The sequence below is a fragment of the Paramormyrops kingsleyae genome, chromosome 9 (assembly GCF_048594095.1).
Source record: "Paramormyrops kingsleyae isolate MSU_618 chromosome 9, PKINGS_0.4, whole genome shotgun sequence".
Taxonomy (NCBI): domain Eukaryota; kingdom Metazoa; phylum Chordata; class Actinopteri; order Osteoglossiformes; family Mormyridae; genus Paramormyrops; species Paramormyrops kingsleyae.
The window spans coordinates 26,435,575-26,461,672 of record NC_132805.1 but is presented as its reverse complement, the minus strand read 5'-3'; the positions used below and the strand labels follow the sequence as shown (position 1 = coordinate 26,461,672).

The 26,098-nt window shown below is 45.0% G+C and overlaps 1 long non-coding RNA gene across 1 annotated transcript; it reads left to right on the top strand.

Moving 5' to 3' along the window:
* The first annotated feature begins 14,118 nt into the window (after nt 1-14,118).
* On the top strand, nt 14,119-15,902 carry LOC140592520 (uncharacterized). The gene is made up of 2 exons (XR_011992832.1): nt 14,119-14,195; nt 14,954-15,902. It is a non-coding gene; the product is annotated as an uncharacterized lncRNA (long non-coding RNA).
* Nucleotides 15,903-26,098: the final 10,196 nt, after the last annotated feature.

Below are 26,098 nucleotides of genomic sequence, written 5' to 3'. Positions count from 1 at the left end.
TTAACACAGTAACTGAGCCAAAAAGACTCTAAGACTGCCCGTAGCTCTCCTAAACTGATGTTACGTTAAAAATGGAATCAATATTTACATATGTGGTGTGTGGTGTGGTTTCTGTAAAAAAGAGATACAGTACAAAATATACACATATTAAATACACATAAAATATAAACAAGAACATGCTAATAAGATAATGATAATAATCTGAATAACAACCAGCAGTGCAAGTTAAATTAAAACCACAATCACAAGCATAGCTACCGTGATATTTGCATTTAAATATAGCACTGTTATTTCAAGGGCTGATACAAACAGCAAGGTGATGTCATTTACAAGGTAACCTTAGCTCTCAATTACCTAACATATTAATATAGACTTACAGTTAAGTTTCAAAAAGATAAAAATAAAGATACAGTTACCATCGGCAGATCTGAAACAGTATTACAATGACAACCCACAAAAAAAATATAAATCACAAACGGACCAAGAAATTATGCAATTAACACATTATGCAAATACCCGAATACTTGCGAAATATTACCGTCTGCTTATTACACTGTAATTAAACAACAGAATCACAAACAACCTATTCCAAATAATTAACTATTAACATAGAATCTTATACTCTCATGGATACACAAATTTCTTAAATCCAAAATGCAACAGGTTCTGGAACAAAGTTCTGCCTACTGAGAAACTGCCCACTCAGCACCTGTTGTTTCACAGGGGCTGTTGGTTACATTAGACACTCCGATAGGACGATAAAGCTGAAGAACAACTACACTCACCTAAAGGATTATTAGGAACACCTGTTCAATTTCTCATTAATGCAATTATCTAATCAACCAATCACATGGCAGTTGCTTCAATGCATTTAGGGGTGTGGTCCTGGTCAAGACAATCTCCTGAACTCCAAACTGAATGTCAGAATGAGAAAGAAAGGTGATTTAAGCAATTTTGAGCGTGGCATGGCTGTTGGTGCCAGACGGGCCGGTCTGAATATTTCACAATCTGCTCAGTTACTGGGATTTTCACACACAACCATTTCTAGGGTTTACAAAGAATGGTGTGCAAAGGGAAAAACATCCAGTATGCGGCAGTCCTGTGGGCGAAAATGCCTTGTTGATGCTAGAGGTCAGAGGAGAATGGGCTGACTGATTCAAGCTGATAAAAGAGCAACTTTGACTGAAATAACCACTCGTTACATCCGAGGTATGCAGCAAAGCATTTGTGAAGCCACAACACGCACAACCTTGAGGCGGAGGGGCTACAACAGCAGAAGACCCCACCGGGTACCACTCATGTCCACTACAAATAGGAAAAAGAGGCTACAATTTGCATGAGCTCACCAAAATTGGACAGTTGAAGACTGGAAAAATGTTGCCTGGTCTGATGAGTCGATTTCTGTTGAGACATTCAAATGGTAGAGTCAGAATTTGGCGTAAACAGAATGAGAACATGGATCCATCATGCCTTGTTACCACTGTGCAGGCTGGTGGTGGTGGTGTAATGGTGTGGGGGATGTTTTCTTGGCACACTTTAGGCCCCTTAGTGCCAATTGGGCATCGTTTAAATGCCATGGCCTACCTGAGCATTGTTTCTGACCATGTCCATCCCTTTATGACCACCATGTACCCATCCTCTGATGGCTACTTCCAGCAGGATAATGCACCATGTCACAAAGCTCCAATCATTTCAAATTGGTTTCTTGAACATGACAATGAGTTCACTGTACTACAATGGCCCCAACAGTCACCAGATCTCAACCCAATAGAGCATCTTTGGGATGTGGTGGAACGGGAGCTTCGTGCCCTGGAAGTGCATCCCACAAATCTCCATCAACTGCAAGATGCTATCCTATCAATATGGGCCAACATTTCTAAAGAATGTTTTCAGCACCTTGTTGAATCAATGCCACGTAGAATTAAGGCAATTCTGAAGGCGAAAGGGGGTCAAACACCGTATTAGTATGGTGTTCCTAATAATCCTTTAGGTGAGTGTATATGAGGAGGGTGATTGGATGGTCACCAACTGGAGCATCGACTGGAGCTTGACACAGGTCCAGGGGGCTTCCTGAATGGAAGTACCTGCGATCATTAGAGGGCGTTTCTAAGTCAAAGACTAAAATCCTTACAGACGAAGAAGAAGAAGAGGTCTGGTTTTTGTCCGTCACCAGCATGTGCACACAGATGAAGGGTCGGAGGTCCGGCTCTCATCCATCACCGGCATGTGCACACAGATAAAGGAGAGGAGGTCCGGTTTTTGTCCGTCACCAGCATGTGCACGCAGATGAAGGGTCGGAAGTCCGGCTCTAAGACCTCCGACGCTGAGCTGCCCTGAGTGGAACTACAGCATGACCTGCCACAAGCTCCCGGCCGTCGTTCAATTCTGCTACCATTTCTGCCCCTACCTCTGGGGGCGACATTTCCAGCCATGCACGACCATGTGCCCCCCCGAGGGTCTGAAGGCCATTGATCACTAGCAGCTGCAGAGGGAGCAAGAGAGTGATCTGCTGCTGGCCCAGGTCCAGTGTTGGCTGGGGAATGACTGGATTGGAGGGAGATCTCCGCACTGGACCAGGAGACCAGGGCCCTCTGTTGAAAGTGGGGAGCCTTTCAGAAGCATGACAGGCTGCTGTACCAGTGCTCTTGGTCCCCGGATGGCGACCGGCACCTGCTGCAGCTGTTGGTGCCACAGAGCCTCAGATCCATGGTCCTCTGGGCAGTGCACAGTGCTGCAGGAGCCAGGCATGTTGGAATGACAAAACCTTTGAGGAAACTGTGTTGGCGCTTTTATTGACTTGGCTTCAGCCAGGACACAGAACTGTTTGTGTACTCCTGCAACATGTGCACCATCCAGTAGAGTTTGAATCACCTATGGAGATGGTCAGGCTGGTCATCCTGGGCCCTTTTTCCTACAGTGACCCCAGGAACTCATGGCTATGGACAATTTTACTGAGTTGCCTGAGGTCGACCATGGATTAGTAGTTATAGATAACTAGTGGTCCTGGCCCAAGGTAATCCCAGCTGGCAGTACATGCAGCAGTGGACCTCTGAGAACGTCTGATATTGGCAAAATATAATTAGAAGTTATAAAAAATAATGGTAATCAATGGTAAGCTTTTCAGATAGATTTCAGTTTTTGACTTAGAAAAGCCCTCTAATGATCGCAGGTGCTTCCATTCAGGAAGCTCCCTGGACTTGTGCCAACCTCCCTGGGTGGGAGAGCAGTCTGTCTCAGGGAACACGCAGAAGCATAGAAATATCAGGCAAATTACAGATGCCACTTCACCTTATTGAAACTGTAGTATGGTAAAAAACATAGAGAATGAAATCATTTGTGCATTATGAAGATATAACCAGAAGCTGACATAAACTGCAGAGTGTGACCTAGTAACCTTCAGAGAATGTAGACCAATTACTGCTGCACCTGATAATAACCTTGAAGGTTTGTATCTGTATCTTAGTGTAAATTTATTTTACATTAAATTCAAGAGCAAAGAGTGTGACTGCTCCGAACTCACCCGTCCCGTGGAGCAAAAAAAAAACAAAAAACAGGGGGGATACAGAAACAACAATCGTAACGAGAACAGACATTAATCACCATGGGGAGAGAAAAGAAAAAAAAAAAAAAAGGAAACAGGTATACAGAGAAAATAAAACTAATAATGTCGGTGGGATGGAGAAAATGAAGTGTAGGGGAATACAGAATACAAACAACCATAAGAAAAATAACACTCATTACAAGGACATCAAACAACAAACATTATAACATCAGTAATAATAATTATAACAAAAACAATAAGGTTCCATAGCACTACGTGCTTTGGACCCTTAATTAATAATGTGACAAATAGGTATTATATATATATGTAGCACAGTGGTTCTCAAACTGGGGGCCGCGGCCCCCTGGGGGGCCACCAGATGGCGCTAGGGGGGCCGCATCGAAATTGTAGAATCTAAAAAAAAAAATTACCTGTATGTTAGAGATGCGCGGATCAGCTAAAATGTCACCCGAATCCGCGGCTTTAAACAAATCATCCACCCGCCACCCGCCCGCACCTATAATTTTCTCTGATATAGATATCCGCACCCGCTTCTTCGTTTTTAACAGCAGATTCAGTGACTTTAGAGCTAATCTGCGCATCTCTGATAGTAAAATAATATGCTGCTTTAAATGAACATTTATTCATAAAACAAATTTTGTCTTTGGCCAGATTAACCAACATTTTCTCAATAAAATAAACAGTCTTTAGCCTACTCCATTCAGACTTTAATGGGAATATCACCGTTTCTGTCGCTGCAACACATAAACACACAATGACTGGATAACGGCAAATTTATTAGCCCTATCTATTCAAATAATACAGAATATTATGCTTTCCAAATAGATATAAAAAAAAAGAGAGAGAACAATTAAGAACTTTTTTTTCCCAAAAAAAACTCGTAGGCACTTATACAGACGATAGGTAACAGGCGATAGGCACTTCGCTAAACCACTCCCACACAGCACTTTTCTTTCCTTCCTTTTGTTTTGTTTTTAATTCTCCCTTTTTTAGTCTCTCTCGGATGTTTCGCCTCCATTTCTGCTTTAAGAAATGGACCCCCCTCCTCCCGCCACGCACATATTTTTTTAAGACGAGAGCGCAAATTAGCGACTGTCTGCCTGATGAAAAATGCATTTAAAACATGTTCGTATTTTAGAGAATGTAGTTGATATTTGCATCATTAATGATTGATCTCATCCACCCGCGACCCACCCGCAATTAATTAAAATGTATTTTTTTATTACCCGACCCACACAACCCGCGGATTATCCGCAGCGCCCGAGGATATAACCGCCATCCGCGCATCTCTACTGTATGTAAATCAAGCTTGTCAACCTATGTAAAATATAATGTATTTTAAAAAAAATAGAAGTATAAAAAAAATGTAAATATAAATTTTACGTAGCACACTACGCTGCTATGGACATCATAAATTACTGTTCAGTATTCAGTAGCCTACTTTTGTTGCACTTTTCAGACAATGTCAGTTTTACTGTCAAAACTGTTTTAATACAATGTTATATTTTGTGAAATGTAAATTTAACAAACCAGAGAAATAAAGACTACAAACAGAATCTAAAATCTAAAATTAAGTAAAATTGTAAGTTTGAGGATGTTTTGCATCATGATTTTTTTTTTGAGGAGGGGGGCCACAAAAGGATTCACCCTACACAAGGGGGCCTCCTGCTGAAAAAGTTTGAGAACCACTGATGTAGCATACACACACGTGATCCTACCCTTATACATGTATATTTCAATTCCTATGTCTATAACACACGCTAAAAAGTAACAATAATAATGATATTGATCGCTCAACCATTCTTATATGTATGTGTAAGTGTAGATGTGAACTGATTTGTCATTGGATGTGCTGGCATATGAAACTTGCAAGTATGACTAGCTGCCTTTATTAGTGTTGAAGCCTGTGATTTTCATTAAGGCCAAGGAATATACCGTAATTGGCTCTGTAGCTAAGCAATTTATGGCCAGCTGACAGTGCCAAGAGTGTTACGTCCCGATCGTTCCAATCCTCCCATGTGCCACGCCCCCCTCTCTACCTTGTGTGTAATCCCTGTGTTTCCAGCGGTTCCTCGTCATGTTAATTACTGTTGTCACATATTGAAGTCCGTGTCTGTGTATCTTTGGTAGTCCGGTCTTCGACGTCAGTTCTATGTTATTCCATGTTCCTGCTTGTGATCTCCTTCAATAAATCCCTCGTTTCCCCGACTCCCTGGACTCCTGCTCCTCTTTCCCCACTCCGTTCCTTCGACCCTGTGACAAAGAGCAACACCGGTCATTATTGAAGAAGACGCCTGGATTCTCATGGTATTCCATGTGGGTTTTGCTCAGGTCTCCCCTGTAACGTCTTTGGTCAGATTTGGGTTCTCTGCCAAGACTATAGAACATTGTGGAGGCCATCGTGCTATGATTGTGCTTTCTGGAAGCTTTGACCAAAAAAGGAAACAAATGACATCATCATATAAGGATGGAGAAATAATTGGACTCCAAAAGACTGGGAATAAAAGTAAAGACACTGATGGGCAGAATACCTGAAGCCCGGTAAGGAAGCACAATGATTGTAACTGGTCCAGATAGATGATGCTTGGGACACCCCCTGTGATGAAGATCTTGATAAGAAACATGAAAAGTGTATAAAAATTAGTGTAATTCGATATAGGAGACACTCCTGCAGGGTGTCCTAGATTCTGCTTCTGTGTCTACTGATCTGATTCGTCATTTGGTAAGATAGATTTAAATTCAGCTGTTGTTCAACTGAACTCTGCAACTTTGCTTACTTTGTACTTAGACTTGCTTACCCTTTTAGCTTTCACTTTAGACTGCCATTGTTTTGTTGTGTTAGTTTCACTGCAATCTGCTAGACCATTATCACCTGGTGCAGAGAAGCCCAAGGTAAATGGTGTTAATCTGTGGGAGTGGCTTCCACTCACCCACTAATAAGAAGGAGGATCTTTCCACCACAGACAGGACATTCCTGGACATCCTGTCTGTGGCGGTAGCAACACTTAATATGCAGGACTGTGACAACTTCTTTTTCTTTTCTCTTTTTCTTTATCTCACTACTCATTTTAAAATGCACCTTACACCTATACCTGTTCACATATCTCCCAGACTCGGAAGACGTACCTCTCAACAGAGAGGCAGAAACCTTAGTAATTTCTCTCAGCCTGTCATGTCTCCATAGCCTCCTACAATCGTGCATGGTGGTTTATGGAACTGCGAATCCTGCATCATGAAGGCTGATTTCATCTCTGCTCTGGCATCTCTCCAGACATTCCACTTCTTGGCCCTCACCAAAACCTGGATCACACCCGAGGACACAGTTACTCCGGCTGCCCTCTCCTTCCCACTCTCCTCGCACTACAGGCAGAGGAGGGGATACAGGATTACTTCTGTCTCGTAAATGGCATTTTTCACCCGCTACACTCCCCCACCTCAACATCTCCACTTTTGAATCTCACTCTGTTACTGTCACACATCCAACTAAACTCCACATCATTGTTCTTTATCTGCCTCCAGACCCACTATAGGAACCTTCATTGATGAGCTGGATTTTCTTCTGAGCTCCTTTCCAGATGATGGCTCTCCACTCATTCTCCTTGTTGACTTCAACCTTCCGAGAGATGGGATACACACCAGCGGACTCGTGACACTTCTGTCATCCTTTGGCCTATCCCTTGGCAAATCTCCTCCGACCCACAAAGCAGGCAACACTCTTGACATGATATCATTCAGATCACTTCCCATGTTCAGCATACTGTCTACTCCTTTACATGTCTCGGATTATCATCTTAGTTTAGTTTAGTTGTCATATGCAAGTTAGCACAGGGTCAACATTGCAATGAAATGTGATTAACGAGAATAAACAAGTCTCTCAGCAATATAGTATAGAGAAGTAAGACAACACATGAAATTAAGTGACAAGACTGAGCAGCAGTACAATTGTCAATGATTTAATGTGGCAGTAACATTATTGCACATAGTAAGAGTTTTTTACTTTTATTTTTTATAGTAATAAAAATAAAGTGCAAAGTGTACCTAAGTCTGTGTTTTATGGAAACAGTTCGTATATGCATCCAGTGAAGTGTGGTGTGTGTGTTCAAGTGTTGTAATTGAGGTGTCGAATGGCTTGATGGTAAAAACTATTTTTTAGTCTTGTAGTCCGAGCAGACAGACTCCTGTATCGCCTGCCAGACGGTAACAAGGAGAACAGCTGTCGTGCTGGATGGCTGTGGTCCTTGATGATGCTGTGTGCTTTACGGAGGCACCGCTGGTGTCAGGGTCAGCCCCTGCTGTGGTCCTTCCGTGTCCCTTCCCCGTTTGACCAGCAGGTGTTGCTGGTCATCCTGTCCTTCTCAGTATTTTATGTGTATTCGGTTTTGTGATTTAGTCTTAGTTTATTCCCTTTAGTTTTGACCCCCCGTGGTCCTTTTGGTTTCTTTGTGTTTGTAGTTTTTCTGTCTTATGTAATAAACCCCTTGTGTTCTTGGAGCCGCAAGTGGGTCGTCCGCCCTTTTTGTGCACCATGCCGCGCTCCCGTGCCCGAGCCACCCGGATCCCTGACAGCTGGAGATCAATGTCCTGAGTAGCAGGGAGACTCATGCCTGTGATGCACTCTGCTGCCTTCACCACTCTCTGTAGTGATTTCCTGCCGCTGGCAGAGCAACTCCCTTACCAGACTGTAATACAGCCTGTCAGCAAGCTCTCGATCGCACTCCTGTAGAAAATTGAGGTGATGTTGGTGTTCACGCCAAACTTCCTCAGCCTCCTCAGGAAGTAGAGCCGCTGGCGAGCTTTCCTGATTACAGTGTCCCAGGTGAGATCTTCGGTGATGTTAACTCAGAGGAATCTGAAGCTGCTGACCCTTTCGACCTTGACACCGTTGATGTGGATGGGCTGGTGTCCCCCGACTGGTCGTTTCTGTGCAGTCTTCTGTCCTTCAGATTTCCACTTCTGACCTCATCTCAACCTCCTGTACCCCCAAGTCGACCCACAGAAATCTGTTCTCTTTCTCCATCTTCCCTCTCTTCTGCTATCCTATCCTCCTTATTGCTCCCTAACTGTGCTGATCCATGTCTACTAATTGTTGAATCTGCTACCAATGACTTTCTCTCCTCTCTCCACAACTCTATTAATCTACTCTGTCCTCTGTCTTCCAAGCCAAAACGTGCTTCCCCCTTGACCCCATGGCTGTCTGAAGCCCTATGAAGCAATTGGGGAGAACTAAGAGCAGCAGAAAGAAAATGGAGGAAAACGCATCGCAGCAATGACCTCCTTTTTATCGTTCTCTTCTAAGTTTGACGTTGATTTATCTTCTGCCAAATCTTTCTTCTACAGAACCAAATTCAAAGCATCTGCATCTAATCCTCGCAAACTTTTTGCCACGTTTTCTTTACTACTCAAATCCCCATCCCCTTCTGCTTCCCCAGCTCTCACATCAGAAGACTTTGCTGTGTTCGAGGAGAAGATTGCTACTATCAGAAGCTCCTTCCCTCTGACTGCCTGCGCTGCCCACCTTCTTGACTTCACTCCAATTTCCCATGAGGATGTGTCTCAGATCCTGACAGCCAGCAACCCCACCACATGTTCATGTGACCCGATCCCTTCTAGTATGTTGCAGCTCATTTCTCAGGATCTTCTCTCACACATAGTCAATGGCTCCTTAATGACTGGCCATGTTCCGACTGCCTTCAAGTCAGCAGTCGTCACCCCCATTCTAAAGAAACCCTCTTTGGACTGCTCAGATGTTAACCATTACAGATCAGTATCCTTGCTCTCCTTTCTTTCAAAAGTACTGGAACGAGCAGTTTATAACCAACTTAATGGCTTTCTCTCTGAAAATGCACTTCACAACCCTCACCAGTCTGGATTCAAAGCTGCACATTCCATTGAGACTGCATTTCTCGTCGTCTCTGAAATACTTCATGCAGCTAAATCCTCCAACCCGTCCTCAGTTCTGATTCTCTTGGACCTGTCTGCAGCCTTTGACACGGTCAACCATCAGATCCACCTGGATACTCTTTCCAGTCTTGGGATTTCTGGTACAGTCTGGCAATAGTTTGCTTCTTACCTTGATAACTGGTCATTTCGGGTAGCATAGCAAGGCTCCCAATCAGTCCCAAGAAGGCTGGCCACTGGTGTTCCTCAGGGATCAGTCCTAGGACCCCATCTCTTCTCCTTATACATGGGTTCTCTTGGGAAGGTTATATCTGCACATGGGCTCTCCTACCACTGTTATGCAGATGACACAACTCTTTCTTTCCTTTCCATCAGACCATCAGGTCTCAACTCGACTCTCAGACTGCCTGACTGATATCTCCTCTTGGATGACATCCCATCACCTCAAGCTAAACCCCAGTAAGACTGAACTGCTGTACATCAAAGGCAATTCATCACCGACTCTTGACCTTACCATTTCCTTTGAAAACTCTCTTATTGTCCCCTCAAAAACAATAAGAAGTCTCTGTGTCATTCTGGATGACAAATTGTCATTCTCGTCACACATTAACAACCTGTCCAGGTCCTGCAGATACCTTCTTTACAACATTAGAAGGATTCATCCCTTTTTCACGACAGATGCTACTCAGCTACTCGTCCAATCCTTGGTCATCTCCAATTGTAGTTCACTGAAGGCAACAAGATCACTTCAGCTGATCCAGAATGCAGCTGCAAGACTCATCTTTAATGTCTCCAGATTCTCGCACATCACACCTCTTCTTCGGAACCTGCACTGGCTCCCTATGGCTGCCTGCATCAGTTTCAAATCCCTAACACTTGCCTTTAAAGCCAAGACTGGAACAGCTCCTCCTTACTTGGCAACACTGATCAAGAATCGTGTCACTTCTTGTCCTCTCAGAGCATCAAACACTGTTCGTCTTGAACCACCAGCACTTAAAAGAGGACAACATGCATCAAGATTTTTTGCAATGTTGGTTCCTCAGTGGTGGAACAAACTTCCTCTTGCCATAAGAACAGCCAAGTCCCTTCCTGTCTTCAAACGTTGTCTGAAGACACATCTCTTCAAGGAGTACCTTGGAGACTAATTCCCCCTTACTGTCCACTCTCTCTGTTTAAGAAAAAAATCCACTAACAATTTTTTCCTGTGCACTGCTCTTTCCTAACAAGGTTTTTTTTAATATAAAATGTACTTTTGTACACTAAACTTGACCTTGTTGACAGTTGTTGATTTTAGGTCTAGCTTATAGATTGAAGAACAGTCATGGACTACAAAAGCACTGATTGGAAAAAGACTGGAAAAGAGCATCTGCTAAATGCTGTAAATGTAAATGTAAATGTGTCCAGTCTTGGTTGTGACTTTGATGTTGCAATAAAGAACTGACTTTGGAATTTGACACACGCGATGAGAGGCTGAGAGAGCAGCCCCACACTGTGGTGGAGGAAGTGAATAATGGAGGAATGAGAGAAATACAGAAGGAGACAAAAGTAAATATACCACCAGTGAAGGAATATAAGGAGGCAAAGCAGCAGCGGTTGAAGGATAAGATCAAGGCAATTTTACAAAAGATAGTAGAGAAGGAAAATGAACTAAAAGAGATGGAGATGAAACTGCCTTGCAAGGGTTCAGAGGTGGAAGAGACTATAGGAGATGGAGGCAGTGAAGCTGAAGGAGGACATCAAGGCAATAGTGAAGATCATGCAGTATGAGAGCAAGGCAATAGTAGTGGAGGAGAGTGACCATAATGTATATCAGTATTACTTACAACTTATATAAAAAACTTATAAATAAACCACTTAAAAAATGGAGAGACTGTTTTCAATCGAATGTGTGTGTTTGGTATTCATCAAATGATGTCAGGAATTTCCAAAATGTCTAATAAAGGAGGTTACCTGCACATTCTATCTCAGTAAGACACTGCCAGATCCTCAATCTGAGTTACATAAAATTATGAGGTTTTTACAGCAAAGGCTTCTTGGTTCTTACGGAAAGGGCTTTATTCGCCATCTGGGACTTTTATGAAGTACAATTCAGGTGGGTCGAAATATTGAAACTAATTTTAAAATAATAGCAAAGGAAGCAGGTTGTCAGAGGATCATGTTCAGAAACATCAAGTGAAAATGCAGAAAATGAAAAATAAAACAAAAAACAATAAAGATCCAGCATCATGGGTTCTTGGATGCATACATACAGGGAAAATTTTGGGGTTGGGGGCAGAATTGGTGAACCAACCACTGGAAAAAACTCACACTGTTCATTTCCATTCAGATTAGTGTGGTACTGGGGTATTATCCACTGCATGACTGCACTCAGGTTCTCTTCCCTGAGGTGGTTTGTTGTGTTCTGTGTGCTCCTTCCCCCCTCCTCCCCAATGTAAAAGTTGTTATCTGCAGGGTGGTGATGGTAAACATTACTCACCAGAGCCCCTTGGTGAGGCTACTTTTTAGCGGAGGCTCCTGGGCTTCAGCCTGGGAAAGCCCGTACATTATAGCACCCCTGTGGTTGGGGGCCACACTGACCTATAGAATAGCAAAGCAGAGTGTTTGGAGAAGAACAAGCTTCATTGTGCCTGAAAGACCTGAAGAGGGAGAAGATACAGGCTCCTTTTAGTCACGGAATGGGACTCAGATGCTGTCCTTACAGTCACATGCCCAGACCACTGTCCCGAGACCTCAGGTGACCTGTACTCTGAGATTAGGTACTCAGAGACTCAGGGAGCTTCTCATGCAAGTACAGGTACTCATGCTGAGACTTTGAATAGTTCAAAACTAAAGCTTTGAAAGGACCAAACTCGTGCAACCTGTGAGTAAGTATGATAAGCCCTTTGGTAACCACACAATAGCCACAGGCTGTGAACAGGAAACAAACATTATTCACACAAAAGCTAGATATCTCCTTCCACTGATAATTTCTTTTGCTTGTTAATATTGTAAAAAAAAAACTAAATTTCTACGTTTCTACTACATTTATCAGAAGAGTAAAATACAAACACTAAAAAGAGAAACATGTAGTGTGTGAGTGTGGTTACTATGGTCTCAGTGACAGAAAGATAGGTGGATATGTGTGCTGTTTATCATGAAGCGTGTGCAACCTGCAGGCATATTGGCAGATAACAAGAGCATCCAGACAGGCATTCATACAGGTAAATAGCTACATATCCCCCTTTTCCTAAACACAGACAAGCAATACTGGCCAGTTACTGACAGGAAGTGGGGGGGGGGGGCATACAGCAGTGTGTGTGCAATGGCCTCAGCGACAGCAAACTGTGTCAGACTTGGCTGTGTGTGAAAAGCGAGAAGAAGATGGATGAAGCATTTAAAATATAAAATAAAAACACTTTACAGTGCAGTGGGCGTCTCTGTCTTAGAATTTCACCTGGGGTTTTGCAGAGGAAGTGACCTCGCTTCAGCTTTTACACGTGTGGCCCTGAGTGTTGACGTGTCTGTGCATTCTGCTACGGGGAGGGGGGGGGGGGGCAGTCAGTTGACCATAGACCACCAGAGTTTTTTTCCTCCCTACTCGGGAGTTTTTGGTTCCTCTCCTCCATTATCTGATTATTTTCTTTCTTTCTTTCTTTCATTCTTTCTTTCTCCTCCCTTTTCCCTGTTTTTGTTTTACTTTGTTTTAAAGATGTCATATATCACTACACAGCCATGTAAAACGCCTTGGGGTTTCTCTGTTGTGAAAGGCGCTATATAAAACAAATTGAACGGAATTGCTCGCTTCATGGTGTGCAGGTGCTGAAGCAATGACCGTCTGTAGCCAATCACCAAATGATATGCTGCATCCTGCACTGCAAGACCAGCAGCAAATTGTACAACGATGGAGGAGGTGAGGGTGGACTCAATGTGCAGAGGGAAAAGTGCACCATCACTGTCTTTGGCAGATTGACCTTCTTCAGCTGCTGCAGGAAGTACATCCTCTGCTGGGCTTTGTCTTGCTGAGGGAACTATTGTTCATCTTCCACTGACGATGTTTGAAGATGAGCGTAATGACTGGTGAGTCACACAGAGTGACGGGGGTCAGAGGTGCTGACCTCCTCTTGAAGTCCGTTACCATCTCCACTGTCTTCAGGGCGTTGAGCATGTAGTCATGCTGCCCACACCAGGATACCAGATCCTAGCTGCATACGGCACCAAAGTGTGGTGAGGTGCATCCACGTGGGCACAAAGACACGCTTAGACCCAGGCGCACAAGTTAACAAAACCGTAGCAACACCTCAAGTGACACAGAGATGCCCACCACATCCACAAGGTGCTTTTAGCTCACATTTAAAATGTTTCATCCACCTTCGCCACGCACCGCTTCACAGCCATGGTGTACCAAGTGACGGTAGCTGGGGAGTTGCTGCGTAGGTAGAGGTGAAAGGACCAGGAGACGGTTTCTTTGTCTGGGAAAATAACAACAGGAGAACAAGTTCTGGTTGTCGCGAAGACAAATTTGGCCCACTCAGAATCCGGCAGGAAGAAAAACAAATCTTCAAAAGAAAAGCACATCTGCCCTGAGAATTCTGACAGACTAAGACAGCCCCCGAGCTGCACACGCCCCCAAATCCTGGGGAGGTACATTCACATGGGCACGCCTACACCCAGGGCCACATGTTTAAAAGCTGAAGCGAGGTCACTTCCTCTGCAAAACCCCAGGTGAAATTCTAAGACAGAGACACCCACTGCACTGGTAAGGTGTTTTTATTTTATATTTAAAATGCTTCATCCATCTTCTTCTCGCTTTTCACACACAGCCAAGTCTGACTCAGTTTGCTGTCGCTGAGGCCATTGCACACACACTCCTGTATGCCCCCCCCCCCACTTCCTGTCAGTAACTGGCCAGTATTGCTTGCCTGTGTTTAGGAAAAGGGGGATATGTAGCTATTTACCTGTATGAATGCCTGTCTGGATGCTCCTGTTATCTGCCAATATGCCTGCAGGTTGCACACGCTTCATGATAAACAGCACACATATCCACCTATCTTTCTGTCACTGTGACCATAGTAACCACACTCACACACTACGTGTTTCTCTTTTTAGTGTTTATATTTTACTCTTCTGATAAATTCATAGCAATAAAAAAATATTGTTTTGTACAATATTAACAAACAAAGGAGATGATCAGTGGAAGGAGATATCTAGTTTTTGAGTGAATTATGTTTGTTTCCTGTTCACAGTCTGTGGCTATTGTGTGGTTACCACAGAGCTTATCTTACTTACTCACAGGTTGTACGAGTTTGGTCCTTTCAAAGCTTTAGTTTTGAACTATTCAAAGTCTCAGCATGAGTACCTGTACATGCATGAGAAGCTCCCTGAGTCTCGGAGTACCTAATCTCAGATTACAGGTCACCTGAGGTCTCGGGACAGTGGTCTGGGCATGTGACTGTAAGGACAGCATCTGAGTCCCGTTCTGTGACTAAAAGGAGCCTGTATCTTCTCCCTCTTCAGGTCTTTCAGGCACAATGAAGCTTGTTCTTCTCCAAACACTCTGCTTTGTTACTCTATGGGTCGCCGTGGCCCCCAAACACAGGGGTGTTGTAATGTATGGGCTTTCCCAGGCTGAAGCCCAGAGGCTTCCAGTGAAAAGCGGCCTCAGCAAGGGGCTCTGGTTGGCAGCTTTTACCATCACCACCCCGCCCCCCACGGATGACAACTTTTACCTTGGTGGGGGCCCTGAAAACCCCCGACCCTGCATGCGAGCCAGAAACAACAAAGCCTACAAGAGCTTTCAGCACAAGCATGTCCTCAGTGATACCCCAAACACCAGTGACAAGCAAGAATGGAGGAAGTTCTTACATAAACACGAACTGTGCAACTCAAACAGGACCACACAGTCATTCCTCCAGTACAAGGATGAAAGCCTGATCAATAAAGTGTGTACCCCTGAAGGAGGGAAGATCTATAAGGAAAACCTGTGCATCAGCAACAACAACTTCTCCTTAATAACAGTGAAGATTGACAGCAATTGTAACAACTTGAATATCACCAATAAGACCGAGCACATCATCCTGGCCTGTGACAAAATCACCGATGTTTGCAGGCCGGTTCACTTTCACGGAAGCCGAAAAAAGGAGAATCTTACAGCTCTGCCCTGTTCCAACCGCCGGCCTGCTTCAGGCGTGCCATAATGTCCACAGTCACAACAGCCTTGCTTATAGCATCCAGAATATTCCATGTAAAGGTTTCATTAGTATAGACGCTTTGTACTCCTATTCAGAAAATGCATGCCTAATATGTTAAGAATAATGTTAAAATTGCAGAAAGTAATGCATCTGTGGAATGCTACAGAAAAAAGATATGGGGTGTCGGACGGACCCTGCGCTCAGAAAAAGCTCATCTGATGTACCTGTTATCCTACTTGTACTCCTACTTGAAAATAAAGCTTCATTTCATTGCATTGGATTTCATTTCATTATAATCACATTATGATATCTGTGTGCTATTATAAAACAATGGGCAGTTTCAAACTACCAACTTGCTTGTGGTCTTAGCAATGGACAATTTTCTATTTAATGATGGAGGCCTGGGTCACATTTCATACACAATATATGTAATCATTGGCGGAAGGAATGGAAAGTCAAATGGGTAGTAATTGTGGCATAGGCAGGTTATTGCACTCCAAATTGTACATTATTCATTTCTGAATGCACTCCACTGCACCTCAGGTGTTTTTGCCTCTGCAGTCGTGCATTTAAAAACATATCATAATGCAACAGGTGCTCAGAAAGACTACCTGCACAAAACAACACTGGATCTACTGTAGTACTCATGCTTGGGCTACACTGGAGTGGTTGTTGCTGTTATCTACTTGCTGAATCAAGCCTAATCCCATCTGGATAAGCAGGGAAGCATGGTGAGGATCATGTTCTTTCATCTTTTTAGGGCTTTAAACACCATGCAGTCCAAAACTGCAGGAGAAGCTCAGTTCAGTGCAGGTGGATATATTCACTACAGCCTGGATGCTGGATTGTCTTGCTGGCAGAGCACAGTTTGTGTGGCATAGGAATTGTGTATCAGACATAGTCACAAAAAGCACAGGGGCCCCAGAGGGGACAATATCGGCCCCCTTCCTCATAAGCATTTACACCTCAGGCTTCGCGTACAACACTGACTTATGCCACTTCTAGAAATTCTCAGATGACACAGCAATAGCCAGTGGAGGGCAGGAGAATGACTATAGGAACATTGTGATGGACTTTGTGGAGCGGTGCAAACTGAACCACTTGCATCTCAGCATTGGTAAGGCAAAGGAGATGCTGGTGAACTTCAGGACAAGCCCCCACTGTCCCCTGTTGCCATAGATGGAGGGGTGGGTTAGGATGTGGAGTTGGTGAGGACTTGCAAGTACCGTGGGGTGCAATGATGACAGTCTAGAGTGGAAGTTGTATACAACTGCTTCTGGAGGAGACTGCAGTCCATTGGAATATGCAGGTCAGTCCTACATGTCTCCTGTCAGTCTGTTGCTGCCAGTGCAGTCTTTTATGTGCTGGTGTGTTGGGGCAATGGAATCAGCACAGCTGATGCCAAAAAACTCAAACTAATCAAAAAAGCTGGCTCAGTTCTGGGAGTGACTCTGGACTCACTACAGACTGTGGTAGAACAGAAGACCCTTAGGGAACTACTGGCTATACTGGAGGATGACCCCCACTCTGCAGGTCATCTTGGCCAAGTAGAGGAGCACCTTCAGCAACCGACTGACAGTTGTGCTGCTCCAAGGAGCATATTTAAGGTGGTTTCTACCCTTGGCCAGTAGGTTCTGCAGTAAGTCACCATATGGCAAGGGGGGGACAGCCAAATGTCTGAAAGGACCAAAATCAATCAATCAATCAATCAGTCAGTCAATCAATCAATCAATCTATCTATCTATGTTACGTACTGAAATGGGCACGGAACGGAGACAGAGGAGTGGTAGTCCAGGAAGTCGGGGATATGAAGGATTTATTGGGGAAACAAGGGTTCGTGCATGTGCCTGCAGATGGAGCTCTTGGACCTCCGACGCTGAGCTGCCCTGAGTGGAACTACAGCATAACCTGCCACAAGCTCCCGGCCGTCGTTCAATTCTGCTACCATTTTTGCCCCTACCTCATGCACGACCATGTGTCCCTTACCTGGTTGCCAAGCTTTCACCTCCCCAAGGGACTGCAGGCCATCGATCACTAGTAGCTGCAGAGGGAGCAAGAGAGTGATCTGCTGCTGGCCCAGGTCTGGGACTGGCTGGGGAATGACTGGATTGGAGGGAGATCTCCGCACTGGACCAGGTGACCAGGGTCCTCTGTTGAAAGTGGGGAGCCTTTCAGAAGCATGACAGGCTGCTGTACCAGTGCTCTTGGTCCCCGGATGGCGACCGGCACCTGCTGCAGCTGTTGGTGCCACAGAGCCTCAGATCCATGGTCCTCTGGGCAGTGCACAGTGCTGCAGGAGCCAGGCACTTTGGAATGACAAAACCTTTGAGGAAACTGTGTTGGCGCTTTTATTGACTTGGCTTCAGCCAGGACACAGAACTGTTTGTGTACTCCTGCAACATGTGCACCATCCAGTAGAGTTTGAATCACCTATGGAGATGGTCAGGCTGGTCATCCTGGGCCCCCAGGAACCCCAGGAACTCATGGCTATGGACTACTTTACTGAGTTGCCTGAGGTCGACCATGGATTAGTAGTTATAGATTACTAGTGGTCCTGGCCCAAGGTAATCCCAGCTGGCAGTACATGCAGCAGTGGACCTCTGAGAAGGTCTGATATTGGCAAAATATAATTGTAAGTTATAAAAAATAATGGTAATCAATGGTAAGCTTTTCACATAGATTTCAGTTTTTGACTTAGAAAAGCCCTCTAATGATCGCAGGTGCTTCCATTCAGGAAGCCCCCTGGACCTGTGCCAACCTCCCTGGGTGGGAGAGCAGTCTGTCTCAGGGAACACGCAGAAGCATAAAAATATCAGGCAAATTACAGATGCCACTTCACCTTATTGATACTGTAGTACTGTATAAAACATAGAGAATGAAATCATTTGTGCATTATGAAGATATAACCAGAAGCTGACAAACTGCATAGAGTGTGACCTAGTAACCTTCAGAGAATGTAGACCAATTACTGCTGCACCTGATAATAACCTTGAAGGTTTGTATCTGTATCTTAGTGTAAACTTGCAAGTATGACTAGCTGCCTTTATTAGTGCTGAACCTAGTCATTTTCATTAAGGCCAAGGAATATAATTGGCTTTGTAGCTAAGCAATTTATGGCCAGCTGACAGTGCCAAGGGTGTTACGTTCCGATTGTTCTGATCCTCGTGTGTGCCACGCTCCCAGATAGATGATGCTTGGGACACCCCCTGTGACAAAGATCTTGATAAGAAACATGAAAAGCGTATAAAAATCAGTGTAATTCGATATAGGAGACACTCCTGCAGGGTGTCCAGTCTTAGTTGTAACTTTGATGTTGCAATAAAGGACTGACTTTGGAATTCTACACAAGCGATGAGAGGCCAAGAGAGCAACCCCATACTGGTGGAGCAAGTGAATGATGAAGGAATGAGAGAAGTACAGAAAGAGACAGAAGTAAATATACCACCAGTGGAGGTGAAGGAAGATAAGGAGGCAAAGTGGCAGCGGCTGAAGGATAAGATCAAGGCAATTTTACAAAAGATGGTAGAGAAGCAAAATGAACTAAAAGAGATGGAGATGAAACTGCCTTGCAAGGGTTCAGAGGTGGAAGAGACTATAGGAGATGGAGGCAGTGAAGATGAAGGAGGACATCAAGGCAATAGTGAAGATCATGCAGTATCAGAGCAAGGCAATAGTAGTGGAGGAGAGTGACCATAATGCATATCAGTATTACTTACAACTTATATAAAAAACTTAAAAATAAACCACTTAAAAAATGGAGAGTGTTTTCAATCGAATGTGAGTTCTTGGTATTCATCAAATGATGTCAGGAATTTCCAAAATGTCTAATAAAGGAGGTTACCTGCACATTCTATCTCAGTAAGACACTGCCAGATCGTCATAAAATTATGAGGTTTTTACAGCAAACTAGCAGAAAGGCTTCTTGGTTCTTACGGAAAGGGCTTTATTCGCCATCTGGGGCTTTTTGCACAGTACAATTCAGGTGGGTCAAAACATTAAAACTAATTAAAAAATAATAGCAAAGGAAGCAGGTTGTCAGAGGATCATGTTCAGAAACATCAAGTGAAAATGCAGAAAATGAAAAACAAAACAAAAAACAATAAAGATCCAGCATCACGGGTTCTTGGATGCATACATACAGGGAAGATTTTGGGGTTGGGGGCAGAATTGGTGAACCAACCACTGGAAAAAACTCACACTGTTCATTTCCATTCAGATTAGTGTGGTACTGGGGTATTATCCACTGCATGGCTGCACTCAGGTTCTACAAATGTTGTGTTCTGTGTGCTCCTTCCCCCCTCCTCCCCAATGTAAAAGTTATCTTGCAGGGTGGTGACGGTGAAAGTTGCTGATGGGAGGCCCTTGAAGAGGTTTTTTAGCACCAGCCCCTGGGCTACAGCCTGGGAAAACCCGTACATTACAGCACCCTTGCAGTTGGGGGCCACACTGACCCATAGAATAGCAAAGCTTCATTGTGCCTGAAAGACCTGAAGAGGGAGAAGATATAGGCTCCTTTTAGTCATGGAACAGGACTCAGATGCTGTCCTTACAGTCACATGCCCAGATCACTGTCCCGAGGCCTCAGGTGACCTGTACTCTATTACAGTAGGTACTCAGAGACTCAGAGAGGTTCTCATGCAAATACAGGAACTTATGCTGAAACCTGGGACTTTGAATGGTTCATAATTCAAGCTTTGAAAGCAACCCGTGAGTAATTACGATAAGCCCTTTGGTAACCACACAATAGCCACAGACTGTGAACAGGAAACAAACATTATTCACACAAAAGTTAGATATCTCCTTCCACTGATCAAACAGTTTCTACTGCATTTATAAGAAGAGTAAAATATAAACACTAAAAAGAGAAACATGTAGTGTGTGAGTGTGGTTACTATGGTCTCAGTGACAGAAAGATAGCTGGATATGTGTGCTGTTTATCATGAAGCGTGTGCAACCTGCAGGCATATTGGCAGATAACAGGAGCATCCAGACAGGCATTCATACAGGTAAATAGCTACATATCCCCCTTTTCCTAAACACAGACAAGCAATACTGGCCAATTACTGACAGGAAGTGGGGGGGGGGGGGGGGTACAGGAGTGTGTGTGCAATGGCCTCAACGACAGTAAACTGTTAGGTTTAGAGCTGACTTCAAAGTTCACCTACTTACATATAAGGCCCTTAAAGGTCTAGCTCCTGCCAACCTGACAGAATAATTTCAAGTTTACAAACTGCATCATCTACTCAGATCACAGAGGGCAGGTTTCCTCGTTATTTCACACATAAACTTGGTGGTAAAGCATTCTGCTGTATTGTGAAATGGTTTGCCAGCCTATTCTCGGGATGCTGTATGACGTCTTCAGACTTGTATTCTTTCTAAAGTTCCAATTCACTGAAAAGATCCGATTCAAAAGAATGATTCATTCACGAATTGGACATCACTACAACGAACGCGTATCGGAGCTGTCATGTCGGCTGTGTGGAGATGCAGTTACTGTACTTTATGTTGAAGGAAGATAAAAGCCAAACTGCAGCTTGCAGTGTATGTGAGGCTAATGCTGATCTGAACACAGTAACATTTAAACAAGCTTGATGTCTTCAGACTTGTATTATTTCTAAAGTTTCGTTAATCACCAACTTTTATCTGTGCTCCACTGTACATTTTGTACTAGTTTTGTTTGAGCATCATGACAACAAGGCTGCTATAACACTAAATGTGCACAGTTTGCTATATTAACTGAAATGTATTGATACAAAAATTGCATTTAATGCTTAGTACTTGATAAAGGTGAAAAAAAATTGGATTGGTGTTGATATCAGCAGATATTCAAAATTTTAATATTGGGCCTGGCCCAGAAAAAAATGATATTAAGCAGTAAATTTCCCTAATTAATAGGGGTGTCATACTTTTGGCCAGACAGAATAGATGAATTAACAGAGAACAGCACAAAATTAATTTTTGAAAATTAACAAAATGCAATAATTAAATAAAGTAAACATGCTGTTTAAGGGGATATAACAATATTTAAGAATCATGAATGAAAACAGCAGCATTCTGCTTTCTCTGGTGGATTCTAGCCAGTCCACGGCGCGGCATTCGATTGGGCCTCAGCTCATTGTGCTGTAATGCTATGGTCACCTCAGCCACCATGCCGACAGGGAGCCACGTCACCTGACCCTGCAAACCTGCTTAAGCCCCCAGAGCTGCACACGCCCCCAAATCCTGGGGAGGTACATTCACATGGGCACGCCTACACCCAGGGCCACATGTTTAAAAGCTGAAGCGAGGTCACTTACTCTGCAAAACCCCAGGTGAAATTCTAAGACAGAGACGCCAACCACACTGGTAAGGTGTTTTTATTTTATATTTAAAATGCTTCATCCATCTTCTTCTCGCTTTTCACACACAGCCAAGTCTGACCCAGTTTGCTGTCGTTGAGGCCATTGCACACACACTCCTGTATGCCCCCCCTCCCACTTCCTGTCAGTAATTGGCCAGTATTGCTTGTATGTGTTTAGGAAAAGGGGGATATGTAGCTATTTACCTGTATGAATGCCTGTCTGGATGCTCTTGTTATCTGCCAATATGCCTGCAGGTTGCACACGCTTCATGATAAACAGCACACATATCCACCTATCTTTCTGTCACTGTGACCATAGTAACCACACTCACACACTACATGTTTCTCTTTTTAATATTGTGGCAAAGCTCCGGAAGGGACTCCAAGGCAGGCAACTTTTGTTGAACAGCCTCTTTATTAATCAACAGGTTAGCTTTGAACAAAGCTGTTGGGGTAGCCGGTGCGGTATCCATGTCTCATTTACATGAATTGGTAGGGGTGTTATGCGGCACACAACTCAGCAACACCCCCTCCACTGCCCTTCATTCACATTGCCTGTCCACTCCCCACTGCTGACAACCTTAAACCCGATCATGGGAGCATGCACATCGACCACACAAACTAATACCTAAGATAAGGACATAAACTAAATAAACACGAGGCAAACTTTAAACATCACAGTACACTCTAATAAAGACAAAACCAAGACAACTACCCAGAACAAAGTCCCGCAGGCGATCTGGTCTCTGCCGTTGTCTCCGGAAGGAAAATGGCGCAGCTCCTGTGGCGGAAATGGTGCCCTCGTTACTTGCTCTGCCAACAGGTCCTCCCGGGTCAGCAGCATCCAGCCTAGTGGCTGGTGACGGTGTAACTCCAGCTACTGGGGAACCCGGTACAGTTGAGTCACCGCGCTGTGTGACCCCAGGGACCACAGCAGCGGGGTTTGGGCGGACATGAGGCTGATATGGTGCCAGCCTATCCCGGTGAACCACCACAGTCTTCCGGGGGTCCGGCTGGCGCACCCGGTAAACGACTTCAGTCACCTTGTCTACTACCTCACCTGGCCCCTTCCAATGACTGTCCAGTTTTGGATTCCGTCCCTTCTTCCGGGAGGGGCAGTAAACACAAACCTGGTTCCCGGGGTCAAAGACCCGCCCCCGGCTGCGCACGTCATATGCCCTATTCTGTCGCAGGGTGGCAACACCCTGCTGCCCCCTGGTCAGAGCATGGGTGGTCCACAACCGCTCCTGCAGCTGTCGGAGGTACTCCGGTCCAGCCCCCCTGGTATTTCTGGCTCCGGGGGGGCTCCAAAGGCCAAACTGGTGGGGGTATGAAGCTCCCTCCCAAACATCAGTGCAGCAGGAGTACAACTGGTGGTTTCCTGCACTGATGCCCGGTATGCCCACAGGATCAGGGGCAGGTGGCGGTCCCAGTCACGTTGATAGTGGTCCACGACGATTGCCAGCTGGGTGGCTAAGGTCTGGTTGAATCGCTCGACCAACCCATCACTCTGAGGATGAAGGGGAGTAGTGCGCGTCTTGTGCACACAAACCAGCTGGCACACCTTCCCAAACACCTCCGACTCGAAGTTCCGCCCCTGGTCGCTGTGGAGCTCCTCCGGCACGCCAAACCAGCTGAAAAACTCCTCCACCACTTTGGCTGCGGTAGTGAGCGCACTTGCACTGCGGAACAGTGTACGCCTCGGGCCACTTAGTGAAATAGTCCATGGCCACGAGCACGTACCGGTTTCCCGCCTCTATTTGTGGAAATGGGCCATGTATGTCCACCCCGACCCCTCTCCATAGGTGCTCCCACCACATAGGGTTGCATGGGAGCCCTTGACTGCTGACCCGGTCCCTTTTTTGCTGTGCAGGCGTCGCACAAATGGACATACTGCTCCACGTCCTGCCTGCACCCCGGCTAGTTGAACTGGGCCCTCACCTTCCCCAGAGTTTTGGTAACCCCATATGGACGGAAATGCCTGACCTCCCGCACCATCGGCGGCAGCTCCTTCCGGGTGACGCAGTAATTGCGCTCTAGTCGACTATTGGCTCGGCTATAGTACGCGGCCACTCGCTCCCCGCCTTCTGTTGGTTGTGAAAGGACAGGTCCAATCCCCTCGTAGTTGGCGTCAGTGTCCAAGATGAAGGGTAGGGTCGGATCCGGACACATGACCACCGGGGCCTCTCCCAGTGCCTCCCGGAGCTGCCAGAAGGCTGCGTCGTACTCCTCCATTCATTCAAACCGTCGTCCCAGCTCTGTCAGGCAGTGGAGTGGCTGTGCGATCGCAGCAAAGCCCTTCACAAATCAGCGGTAGTACGAGGCCAGACCTAGAAAACTCCAAACCTTCTTAGTATTGGCCGGAGTGGGCCAACCTCGCACCGCCGCAATCTTCTCGGGATCAGTTGCTACGCCCTGCCCACTGACCACATGCCCCAGGAATTTGGTTTCCCTCCTTAGGAATGTGCACTTCCTAGGGTTGAGGCGTAGTCCCGACCGCCTAATAGCCCCCAACACGGTTCTCCAGCGCCTGATGGTAGGTCGGCGCGTGTACCAGTATGTCATCCAGGTACACCACGCACCGGCTTCGGGGATGTCTGCCAGGACCTGCTCCATCAGGCGCTCGAAGGTGGCTGGGCTATTACAGAGCCTGAAGGGCATCACGTTGAACTGCCACAGTCCCTGTCCCATGGAGAAGGCAGTCTTGGTATTGGAGTCTTTGTCCATCTCGACCTGCCAGTAGCCGCTCCGTAGATCCAGGGACGTGAACCACGCTGACCCGGAGATCCAATCCAGTGCGTCGTCAACTCGCGGCAAGGGATAAGAGTCCTTGCGGGTAACGTCATTTAGACGACGGTAGTCGACGCAGAAACGCCAGCTCCCATCTTTCTTTTTCGCCAGCATGGCCGGTGCTTCTTGGTTCTTATGAAAATGGGTGATTCCATCTCAAATCAACCAGTGGGTTCCACCACATGATCACAGATTTAGCTGATTTTTTCACCAATTGTTGGTATTGGCATGAGAACAAAATCCCCCAATTTTTTTGTCCCAACTCCCGCTCGTTAAAAAATGGCAGCCATCCTTATTTTTGGCCTCGACGCACTTCGAGACGTGCCACGCCCCTTTTTGAAATCCTCTTTTCCTTGATAACTCACTGGCTATATGTCATATGGAGATGAAACTGGGTGTATTTATGTAATTTTTCATGTAGATTCATATTCTGTAATCAGAATTACTATCTAATGTGATTATGGAGATATTTCTGAAAAACCATTTTTGGAGGTACCCCTTTTCGACCCCCCAGAACCCAAGGTCTGCATGTATATATGTTACTCAAAAAAATAGGGGTTACTTCATATCACCTCATCTTGAAAATAAATAAAAACCAGGGGTGTGTTATGCCCTGTTTCATAGAAATCATCAAAAATTTATTGTCCAGGTTTTGCCACACTTTATGATTTGACACACAGAAATGAACAGCAATATATGTAGAATATTTAATGCATATTCATAAAATCTGCTCTTTTCAAAGTGGAAGTTACCTCAAATTCTTTTGTACTGCATATCTAGTCAAAGACTCATAATGAAGTTATTCATCTCTCTACACTGAAAGGACATTTTAGACTAAAGGGTCTGGTAGCAAAAATCACCAATCACAGTTTTTGTTTCATTACCCTGGGTATCTGATTCTGAATGAACAAAGCCCACAAAATGAGTTCATAGAATAAGACCAAAAGGGTACATGTACATGTAGGAGACCTGTCAAGTTGCAGTGACACAAATAATATCAACTAGGAAAGACATGCACTTTGTAGCTACCAAAGTCATTTTGCTAGGAAATGCCTCCACAAATGCTTGACCACTAAGTGTGCTTTCACACCTGCCTCATTTAGTTCGGTTGAATCGCACTAGAGTTCGTTTTCCTACTTGGTGCGGTTCGTTTGGGCAGGTGTGAATGTAACAATCGCACCCGAGTGCGCACCAAAAGCGGACCAAAAAAGCGTACCGAGACCTCCTTGAAGAGGTGGTCTCGGTACGCTTTCAAACGAACACTGGAGCGGTTCGTTTGTGGTGAGAACATGATCCGAACTCGAACAGACCCAACTGCAAAAAGTTTTTCAGCCGCATCCG